We start from the raw sequence: 10,648 nt of genomic DNA on the forward strand, positions 1-10,648 counted from the left end.
GTTAAACATGGCTGTCAGCGCCAGTGTAGTCTAATATACAGTGTAGTCTACACTGCATAGATAATATATATTTTTTAATTTGTTCTATATAGTATTGACATATATATATATATAGGCTAGTAAATTTATGCATATTTTTAAGAGTATTCAGTTTTTTTTTTTTAATCATTACATTTATAAATCAATAGACAATTTCTGCATTATTGATTGATCTTTTATTTTATTCTCCAGTTACCTGGAGGAGCTGGCAGAACCTGGACAATTCAAAGGAGCTAACACTGAAGAGGCATCTGATGCTGCTGAGTAAAAAATGGTGCAAAAATGGAGATGTATGAAAAATGTTGTGTGTTTGGTTCCACCTGATAAAAGCACATAATAGCCAAATTCGGAAGGTAAATGGTTCTCATGGGGACATAAGCGATTTATCAACATTTACGGGGTAATCTGATTTTAACTGCCATCTGAATCCAGAATGTCACTGTTTTTTTCTCCCACCATCCCCATGAAAATCCCTGGCCGAATTACCAAGGTCATGTGGTAATTTAATTGCTGTCCAAATCCACATCTCTGAGAATAAATTGTTTCAAAATTAACCGTTTAAATCCATTTTCACCAGTTTAACACCATTTACTAACTATTGTACTTTGCATGCATATTACCTAAAAAACAATATATATATATATATATATATATATATATATATATATATATAATATAATATATATATATATATATATATATATATATATATATATATATATATATTGAAATGCTAGAATGTTTACAAGAATACTATTTCAGAACTGCTCCATCACAGTGATTGGATGCTTGTTAAGAACAAAAAAGACCAGAAAAGCATGTAAAACTTTGAAATGGGTAATTATTATGGCAGTAACAGGTATACAATACCATTTTTAAATATTTATAGGCCTACAATTACGTACTTGAAAATGCGAACCAAGCAGCTTTGTTTACCTCATGTAAATAAGAGGTTGGCATTACTTATTAATGCTAATCTCCACATTTTTAATGACACCCATCATTTTGAGAGATAAAAATTAAGGACCATTTCAGCTATATTGGGTCTATTTTCCTATTTTTAAACAAATAATAAATAGAGATTTAAATAAATAATAAATAGTTTAGTATTACATTTAAATCTTTTATTCCAAGAGTATGGCATTTTATTTAGAGCAGACAACTATGCAACTGGCCATGTCAGCAGTGCATTCCTAGGTTCATAATGATCTCACATCTTTTTTCTCCACTGTGAATAAATCATCAAATACATGAGTTATCACTGAGGTGCCATGTAAATAATTTTTTACATATGTCTATATGAATAACAATTGCCATCTGAATTGTGAGAGAAGTCCTGAGTTGACTTGGTGACACATAAATGTGATTTTAAACGTTCCCGGTGTCAATCTATGTGCAACCACTTAATGTTCTCATAGGCTATTAAATTATGGAAATTAAGCCTTTTTTTTTTTTTTTGTTTGTTTGTTTGTTTTTTTTACTTTTTTTTTTTTTGTTTTTTTGTTTGTTTTTTTTTGTGTTGATTGTTTGTGTAAGAACAAAATTAAATGTTGATTGAAAATAATCAGTTTACGGGTCCAATATTACAATAAAATTATCAAGTATAAGTATGACTACTATCTCTTTTTAAAAAATAAAAAACAAATCCAGTGAATTAAATGCATGTACAACACACAGGAAGATTTCACAGGAAAAGGTAGATGCATCATTAAACTGCTGTAGTTTGAAACATGCTCCCTTTAAACCAGGCCATACTGTAGGTCGCCTTGCCAGATATCTTCTCAAAGGCAGTTTCTTAAAGTCTCCAGAAGTGTTTGCAATGTCTTCCTGCATTTGAAATGCATAAAGAGTTCTGGTTTCAATTTACACTAATAATTATAAAAAAAATAAGTTAAAAAATAAATAAAACAAAAACATTATTTTACCTGAAGGCTTTAGTTTTTGGACATTGAATCATGAACATCCTCATTTTCATATATTTCCTGGACCACTTTCTTTTGTGAAGCAAACTGCAAACCAGGAACATTACATCAATGAACAGCTCACTGCACAGCATCTGAAATGTAGCAATGTAAACAAACATAATTACTAGTAAAATCATAAAAATCACATTTCAACTCCCTCAAAATTGAAAATTTCTTAATGACAATACATCCTTAAACCCTGCCATTTCTATAGCCTACTGTACTCTTTTTGCCTCAGCTACAACTACAATGATTGAGGGCAGATTAGAGTAGAGTAGACGTCTGAGGGACAGCCGTGACGTCCATAGGATGGCATTATGCAAACAAACCTAACAGGTAACTGGTAACATGAAGTGAGATTGGAGTTTCTGACACTCATTTCAGCACAGTAGTTCAGAATCAATTCTTACTTTTAGGATACAAAACGTTATTTGTCGTGCATTTGATCTGAAAACTTTTGCAGACCTTTTTACATTAACAAACAGCTATATTGCAATTCATGTGATTCCCTTTCTCTAAGAAGGGACTAGTGATGGCTTCTGCTTTTTCCAAGAATGCTATTCTGCAAAGAGAAGAAAAACTACATGAAACAGTGACAGCTGTAATAAAAAACAAATGTATGGGCCCTGAGAGCAGCACATAGTTTATTAAAATAACAGTAACATGAATATTGAGTACTCCTGCCCTGAGAGCAGTGCGTAGTTTATTAAAATAACAGTAACATGAATATTGAGTACTCCTGCCCTGAGAGCAGCACATAGTTTATTAAAATAACAGTAACATGAATATTGAGTACTCCTGCCCTGAGAGCAGCACATAATACACTAAAAAATAGCATTAATATAATATTGAGTACTCCTGCCCTGAGAGCATGCACAGTTTAGTAAAATAACAGTAATATGAATATTGAGTACTCCTGCCCTGAGAGCAGCACATAGTTTATTAAAATAGCAGTAATATGAATATTGAGTACTCCTGCCAACACATAGAACCCTAAAAATAACAGTAATAATGAATATTGAGTACTCCTGGCCCTGAGAGCACATAGTTTAGTAAAATAACAGTAATATGAATATTGAGTACTCCTGCCCTGAGAGCAGCACATAGTTTATTAAAATAACAGTAATATGAATATTGAATACTCCTGCCAACACATAGTACCCTAAAAATAACAGTAATATGAATATTTGAGTACTCCTGCCCTGAGAGCAGTGCGTAGTTGATTAAAATAACAGTAATATGAATATTGAGTGCTCCTTGCCAGCACATAGTACCCTAAAAATAAACAGTAATAATGAATATTGAGTACTCCTGCCCTGAGAGCAGCGCCAAGTTTAGAAAAATAACAGTAATATGAATATTGAGTACTCCTGCCCTTAGAGCAGCGCATAGTTTAGTAAAATAACAATTATATGAATTTTGATTACTCTTGCCCTGAGAGCAGCGCATAGTTTATTAAAATAACAGTAATATGAATTTTGATTACTCTTGCCCTGAGAGCAGCGCATAGTTTATTAAAATAACAGTAATATGAATATTGAGTATTCCTGCCCTGAGAGCAGTGCTAATGCTAACGCTAACTGACTGATGAAATGTCAAGGATATATGAACAAGTTCTTTTTTTCGCTCATATTGGTTTCACAGACGTCGCTGTAGCATTGGAAAAGCGTGTTGTGCAACCAACAGATGTAGCAGTCAAATAAAAATGCATGCTATATTATATTTAGACCATGATTATTTGTTCTGTGCATCTTTGTTCGCTAATTATCTTATTAAATGTTAGAGATGTTCATTTTTTTCATGGAAATACATTGTAAATTAACTTACCTTGCAATAAATGCATCCCACGAAGCGTCAGTAACGTATCTGTCTGAAGTATTCCATCTACACTTTCAAATTTCCTGACTCCGCCTCTGCTTCAATTTCATTGGTTGAATCTGTAAACCAATCATTTTCCTTTCTGCCCTCAGAACATGTTTGAGTAAATAAAACTCCCATCTGCATTATGGGATCGGACCAGTGACTGAAGCTGCTCGAGCGAGCTCACACATCAGTCATGCGACAGACACCAGATTCAGTGAGAAGCGTTGGAATTCGCTGAATTTTCTGTTATAGAAGTTCAAAACTCAGACGAAAGAGCACAGTCGTAAGGCAATCCGCTCTTTTAGCAGAAATTCGTACCAGCGCCCCAAACTTACATAACGTTACTCCTACAACAGAGCGTAAAACAAGCCATTCGTCCGTGTATCAGAATTATTTGAAAGTGTAAAAAAAAAAAAAAACACATACATAGGCTATAATTGTTTTATATAGCCATGCATGTTGTAAATGAAAATTCTGTCATTAATCACTCACCCTCATGTTGTTCCAAACCCGCAAGACCTCCGTTCATCTTTGGAACACAGCATACTCTGTTTGCGTTGAGTGGATACTGTCCAAAATGGCACTAGGGTGACACGGAGGAGACAAATTGTTGAATAAACTCATTATTTTTTTTCTTTTGCCCACAAAAAGTATTCTCGTATAATATTACAGTTGAACCCCTGATGTCACATGGATTATTTTACCAATCTCCTTGCTAAGTTTCTGGACATTGATGGTGTAAGGACCCTTGCTGTCTATGGGAGGGTCAGAGAGCTGTCAGAATGCATCAAAAATATCTTAACTTGTGTTCCAAAGATGAACGGAAGTCTTACGGGTTTAGCACGACATGAGGGTGAGAAATTAATAACAGAATTTTCATTTTGGGTGAACTATCCCTTTAAGGTGTTTATAACACAATGCATATGGTGACCACTGTAGCATTTTTTTTATTAAGGATATGTTTATGTCTTGAAGTATAAAGGTATGTTCTTGGTGTACACATTTGTGTAGTTTTTGGGTATACTGGTATGTGCACATTTGTGGTTTGAATTTGTATAACCGTATGTGCACAGATGTTTATGTTGTATATTTCTGTACTGTATGTGCACATCTGTATTTTAAAAGCTTACTTTATGTGCATCTGTGTAGGTTATGAATTTGTATACTGTATGTGCACAAATGTTTAGGTTGTATATTTCTGTACTGTATGTGCACATCTGTTTATATGTGTATTACATGCATCTGTGTAGGTTTTGAATTGGTAAACCATATGTGCACATTTGTTTTGAATATTTGTACTGTATGTGGATATTTGTGTTTTGAATTTAACATTTATTTGAATTTATGTATATTGTTTGTGTATATTTGTTTTTTGAATTTAATGTGTATTTTGAATATTTGTACGTCAACATTTGTTTGCCATGTGTTCTGCATGTTCACATTTCGTGTATTTTGAATTCAATATAATTGTGCACATTATATTAAATACTAGGCTCACCAATATTATGTACATTTGTCATTTAAAACTTAAAACCTGTTTTTAAAACTTTCTACTTAATCTGTATTTGAAAACTGTGTATTTTATTCATTAAAATAATCTCATGAATAAAAGTAAATAGTTAACCCAACTGTTGGGTTATTTTTAAGCCAACTGGCTTTTAACCCTTGAGGCTATGTGGGCAATTAAAGGCTCATTATATGATTTATAAAATAACAAAAAAGTTAAGTTTAAATAGGAAGCCAAAACTGAAAACCAGTACACTGTGGAACCAAATAAATAAGAAATGTAGAACATTTATTAGCAAAACAAATAAGAAAGTTTGGAGCCATGGCATAGCCTACACCTTGATGTAAAATAAAACATAAATCACACAAAGATTAAATAAAATAAAAATCAGCAAACACTGTGGAACCAAATAAATAAGAATTGGAAAAAAATAAAACTTCCAAAATCACCTTTGATTTGACATGGCAGAAACCAACAGGCTTTTAAAAATCCAAAGTATTTTTTAAATAGGTGCTTTTTCACTTCATTTCTGAACTGAAGCTTCCGCCATCTTTTTGTCTGTCTCACCTCTGTCAGATTCTGTTCCTGTCTTGTGTTGTGTTTTCCTTCCCCATATACTCCATGCTTATGATTATTTGGTTTTTCTTTTTCATGTCCTCATTGTGCTGATTTGATTCCGGTTGTGTCCTGTTCATCTCCTCATTATGTTCTCCTCGTTCCTCCACAGTAGCTGAATCATGACAATCTCACTCTCCTCACGTGATATATAAAATATTATCTGTCATGCGAGTGTTGTTCGGCATGCTAAATTGAGCAGCCACGTGGACCTTTAATTGTAGTGTCTGGTCTCTAACTGAACTAAATGATTTTTATTGCTATATTAAAAAAAATCAAAACGATGGTGGGGGACAGTGCTGCAGTGCAGGCATGTGGGGGGTGGACTTTGGGGGGTCAAGCCCCTGCCCTTTTCCAAAATTATTCAAAAGTGCCCCTCTCTGACAAATAGCAATGATATTGTGGTCAATAAAACAAAAAGCATCTGACTTATAATTATGACAATGTGTACAAATAAGTAACTAATCGCTCAAAAGTCTGAAAATTCCTGTTTATTTTTACATATCTGTCAATCTGAGGCAGTGCTATGGGATGCGTACGTTTTGTTTGACTGACTGATATTCCACAGTCTGTTCTTTCAGTGAGTGCCTATGGGTCGACAGAAGGAAAAAATAAACCAAACAATATAAAAATTTTTTTTTAAAAATAATCAATAATCAAAGTTAATGTGACGATTTAATTAAAATTCCATATATTATATAGTTTCAAATATTACATAAGTCATCAATGCCCATTTGTCATGTAGCCTATAATACGCCAACCAATCATGATCTGGCACAAGTTAAAATTTCATTGGACATGTGAAGTGGAGCGGTCAATTTCCGTTCTCATTCATAAATCGGTTGAAAATTACATGGACAAACGTGCTTACATATTTGGAGCGATCTGGATCTGCGGTTTGTCTCATTTTATAAATCAAATTGCATCACTGAAAAAAATTAATGCTAAATGACTACAAAGTCGTGAAAATGGTAAGAAGTATACTATTCAATTGTATTTCTGTAAGTTATATTAATACACCATTTACTATTTCATGAAACTATAGTTAATGAAGCCCAAGTGCCACCTACAGGCCTATTATGTGAAGTTTAGGCTGGCGAAATCGTGATGTGAAAGGACTTTTATTATAGGCTATTACCATTTTTTGATAATTTGTGCAGCATTATGAAAGTGTCATCAAGCCTGCATCTACTTGATTAAAAATACAGGGGAAAAAGTAATATTGTGAAATATTGCAATTTAAAAGAATGTTTTTTTCCATTTTTAAAACACTTTAAATATAATTTATTTCTGTGGCACAAAGCTAATTTTTCAGCAACATTACTCCAGTCTTCAGTGTCACATGTGATCCTTGAGAAATCATTTCTAATATGCTGATTTCAAAGCATTCAATTAGAGAAAGAGTTCAAAGAGCCTTTGGAGAATCAGCCGTGATCTGGTCCCAGCCGTAAACAGACCAAACAAAAGAAAGACAACATACACTCTTAAATATAAAGGTACATCACAATGCCATAGAAGAACTTTTTTGTCTGAAGAAAACCTTTCTGTTTCACAAAAGGTTCTTTGTGGCGATAGAATGTTCTTCAGATTCTAAAAAGTTAAGAAAGAGATGGTTCTTTAAAGAACCTTTGACTGAATGGTTCTTTGTGGAACCAAAAAATAGTTCTTCTATGGCATCACTGTGAAAAAATCTTTTAAGCACCTTTATTTTTAAGAGTGTACAACGAGTAAGAACTTGAAGCATTGGCTCTGTTGGAGGAAACCGTATTCAGTGATATGCTGATGTCTCATACTCTACTAAGTTTTACTGTTTTTTTATTATATGGATATACCTGTATGCACCTGCTGTGATTCTTTTCTGTGTCTGCAGTGGATGTTGTTGTGCACTGTCTAGAAATTGTTTCCAGGATTATATATCAGAGTATATAAATAACTTTGTCACCTGCCGAGTCTGGATTTTTCTGTCAGTTTGCTTTCATTGTGTTCTCAGTATATTAAAACTATTTTATTATAATATATTACATAAAGTACATATATAACTTCTCCAAAATAAGCATGTTCTTAGGTTACAGGAGATACTAGAGAAGTTGTTGGTTTATTATTGTGGACAGAAAAAAAAGAAAATTAATGAGCTTGAAAAAAATGTTAACATTTACAAACTATGTTTAAGTAATGTGAATCTTCATATGTGGTGCACTGCAAAACTGTTAAACATATAGTTAGTATTTCTCCAGGAGGTGCTCAACATAATAAATGTAATAAAACACGGGGAGACTCTTGAACCTTAGCGTGAGAAAACTTTATTGATACAGTAAACGCAGGCAGATACAGATGACTAACGGACAGCTGTAGAAAAGAGAAAATATTAACAATAGGTTTTTCAAACTGGATTTCTGAAAAATTTGCACTAAAAATTAAAGGAGAGAGTGCTTTTTTAACAATATACAGTAATATTAACAACAGTACACTACCTTTAAATCTGATTTGAAATGATTTTAAAAGTCTCCAATCAAATATGAAAGATTAGGAAAAAAAGTAAAGCATGTCATTTTAATTAATCTAGCATTAGCAATGCAATTTTCTGTAATAATCAGTATTTATCATGACATACACTAACATTTACTTTTAAGCATTAATAGAGAATACATTGCTGTTTGTTCTCAAATCATCTTCTAGAGTGGAAATCAGGCCACCCTAAAGTATGTGAATATACAAGACCATTACAAATAAATGAAGATTAATAAATAATAAACTAAATAGTTTTGTGAGATATTATAACATCAATCATGTACCTGATGTGTGAATTTGTTCTTGATCTTGTTCAGCTCTTCTGGATCTGATGTCATAAACCAGAAGAATGACAGTAGCCACGCCCACCAGAGCAGAGAGGACCAATCGGATCACAGCTTCAGTAGAACCACAACAGTGTTCAGAGTCTGAGGAATAAAAACATTGAACTGAGATCAGCTCAGTCAATAAACGCTAATATCAGCACCGACATAACTAATATCAGCTCTGCTGTACCTGGACATGTGTGACAGAGTTGAGTGATGTCCAGATGTTGAGTCTGGTTGCTGATGGGATTGTTGAGCACACAGCTGTAGCTGTTTTTATCCTGATATTCCACCTCCAGAGGTAGAGAGAGACTGATGCTGAGATCAGACACACTGATGCTGGACAATAAACTGTTTCCTTTGTACCAGGAGAGAGTCACATGACCCACATTCGCCACTGAACACACCAATGAACAATATGATGATGATGATGATGATGAACATTGTGAAGAGTTACTGCTGATGACAGGAACAGGCAGACGAGCTGAAAACATGAGAGAATAAAGAGAAATATGAACAAATCGAATCCATCTAGAGATGAAATGATATGTCATCTCAAACAATAAAATACAATTCAGCATGGATATACAGTAGTTAATAAAAGTAAGAATGTTTGAAAGGCAGGAAAAATTAGCTTGACTCACAGTAGACAGAAACTCTAAAAGATTGAAGTGACAATATTGCTCCATTTATCACTGCGTAATAAACTCCATCATGTTCATGTCTGGTGTCTGTGATGGTCAGAGATCCAGTTTGATTGTCCAGCTTCAGTCTGTCTCTGAATCTCTCATCAAGAACATCATCATATACAGTGATTCTGTCGGTCTGTTTATTGATTTCAGCTATTATTTCAGCTATTGTGGTTGTAGGTCCAAACTTCCACTGAATCACATTATCATCCTTTATTTCAGTAAGATCAGGGTTTATAGTGACTGAATCTCCCTCCATCACTGATACTTCAACTGCAACATCAAACACACAGAGAACAAACAGAAAAAAAGGTTCATCATAGATTAACACAATCGTTTGATGGTTTCCAAAAGTAATAAATACTTTGAATCTGTTGACAAACCTGGACAAGGTTGACAGAGTTGAGTGATGTCCAGATGTTGAGTCTGGTTGCTGATGGGATTGTTGAGCACACAGCTGTAGCTGTTTTTATCCTGATATTCCACCTCCAGAGGTAGAGAGAGAGTCTGATGCTGAGATCAGACACACTGATGCTGGACAACTAAACTGTTTCCTTTGTTCCAGGAGAGAGTCACATGGCCCACATTCACCACTGAACACGACAATGAACAATATGATGATGATGATGATGAAGAACAGTCTCTGCTGATGACAGGAACAGGCAGACGAGCTGGAAATCATGAGAGAATAAAGATAAATATGAACAAATCTAATCAACAATCATATTTTCAGTTCAACCAGTGTGCTAAATGAGTGTTTACATGATGTATCATCTCAAACGATAAAATGATTGAACAATTAAAAACTATTTAAATACTTGGTAAAAACAAGAATATTTGAAGGACAGGATGAATGATCTCTACTCACCATAGACAGAAACACTGAATGCTTTTATTGAGAACCTTTTTGAATAGCTCCCCTCTACACATATCTGTAGTTTATAACGTCCAGCATGTTCAGTTCTGGTGTCTGTGATGGTCAGAGATAAAGTTTTTTTGTTGTGCTTCTTTATTTTTTTTATTATCCCATCAAGAACATCATCATACACAGTGAATCTGTCAACCTTTTTATTGATTTCAGCTATTAAAGTGTTATCATTTCCAAACCTCCACCGAATCCATTCATAACCCGTTATT

General features: G+C 33.8%; 1 long non-coding RNA gene across 1 annotated transcript; it reads right to left on the reverse strand.

The window, feature by feature from the left end:
* Positions 1–9,248: 9,248 nt before the first annotated feature.
* On the reverse strand, positions 9,249–9,955 carry LOC109049979. Its single transcript, XR_002011177.2, has 3 exons — positions 9,895–9,955; positions 9,467–9,784; positions 9,249–9,306 (listed from the first exon to the last, which is right to left on the reverse strand). It is a non-coding gene; the product is annotated as an uncharacterized LOC109049979 (long non-coding RNA).
* Between the last annotated feature and the right edge of the window lie 693 nt (positions 9,956–10,648).

Source organism: Cyprinus carpio, unplaced genomic scaffold, assembly GCF_018340385.1.
Source record: "Cyprinus carpio isolate SPL01 unplaced genomic scaffold, ASM1834038v1 S000001224, whole genome shotgun sequence".
Lineage (NCBI taxonomy): Eukaryota > Metazoa > Chordata > Actinopteri > Cypriniformes > Cyprinidae > Cyprinus > Cyprinus carpio.